Source organism: Rutidosis leptorrhynchoides, chromosome 6 (genome assembly GCF_046630445.1).
Source record: "Rutidosis leptorrhynchoides isolate AG116_Rl617_1_P2 chromosome 6, CSIRO_AGI_Rlap_v1, whole genome shotgun sequence".
In the NCBI taxonomy this organism is placed as follows: Eukaryota; Viridiplantae; Streptophyta; class Magnoliopsida; order Asterales; family Asteraceae; genus Rutidosis; species Rutidosis leptorrhynchoides.
The window spans coordinates 189,672,531-189,674,182 of NC_092338.1; positions in this window are offsets into that span (position 1 = coordinate 189,672,531).

The following is a 1,652-nucleotide window of genomic DNA, read 5'->3' on the forward strand; positions in this document are numbered from 1 at the left end:
TGGATATAGTTTCATGTTCATAATAAAAATCATTTTCTCAGAATAATAACTTTTAAATCAAAGTTTATCATAGTTTTTAATTAACTAACCCAAAACAGCCCGCGGTGTTACTACGACGGCGTAAATCCGGTTTTACGATGTTTTTCGTGTTTCCAGGTTTTAAATCATTAAGTTAGCATATCATATAGATATAGAACATGTGTTTAGTTGATTTTAAAAGTCAAGTTAGAAGGATTAACTTTTGTTTGCGAACAAGTTTAGAATTAACTAAACTATGTTCTAGTGATTACAAGTTTAAACCTTCGAATAAGATAGCTTTATATGTATGAATCGAATGATGTTATGAACATCATTACTACCTTAAGTTCCTTGGATAAACCTACTGGAAAAGAGAAAAATGGATCTAGCTTCAACGGATCCTTGGATGGCTCGAAGTTCTTGAAGCAGAATCATGACACGAAAACAAGTTCAAGTAAGATCATCACTTGAAATAAGATTGTTATAGTTATAGAAATTGAACCAAAGTTTGAATATGATTATTACCTTGTATTAGAATTATAACCTACTGTAAGAAACAAAGATTTCTTGAGGTTGGATGATCACCTTACAAGATTGGAAGTGAGCTAGCAAACTTGAAAGTATTCTTGATTTTATGTAACTAGAACTTGTAGAATTTATGAAGAACACTTAGAACTTGAAGATAGAACTTGAGAGAGATCAATTAGATGAAGAAAATTGAAGAATGAAAGTGTTTGTAGGTGTTTTTGGTCGTTGGTGTATGGATTAGATATAAAGGATATGTAATTTTGTTTTCATGTAAATATAAGTCATGAATGATTACTCATATTTTTGTTATTTTATGAGATATTTCATGCTAGTTGCCAAATGATGGTTCCCACATGTGTTAGGTGACTCACATGGGCTGCTAAGAGCTGATCATTGGAGTGTATATACCAATAGTACATACATCTAAAAGCTGTGTATTGTACGAGTACGAATACGGGTGCATACGAGTAGAATTGTTGATGAAACTGAACGAGGATGTAATTGTAAGCATTTTTGTTAAGTAGAAGTATTTTGATAAGTGTATTGAAGTCTTTCAAAAATGTATAAATACATATTAAAACACTACATGTATATACATTTTAACTGAGTCGTTAAGTCATCGTTAGTCGTTACATGTAAGTGTTGTTTTGAAACCTTTAGGTTAACGATCTTGTTAAATGTTGTTAACCCAATGTTTATAATATCAAATGAGATTTTAAATTATTATATTATCATGATATTATCATGTATGAATATCTCTTAATATGATATATATACATTAAATGTCTTTACAACGATAATCGTTACATATATGTCTCGTTTAAAAATCATTAAGTTAGTAGTCTTGTTTTTACATATGTAGTTCATTGTTAATATACTTAATGATATGTTTATTTATCATAGTATCATGTTAACTATATATATATCCATATATATGTCATCATATAGTTTTTACAAGTTTTAACGTTCGTGAATCACCGGTCAACTTGGGTGGTCAATTGTCTATATGAAACATATTTCAATTAATCAAGTCTTAACAAGTTTGATTGCTTAACATGTTGGAAACATTTAATCATGTAAATATCAATCTCAATTAATATATATAT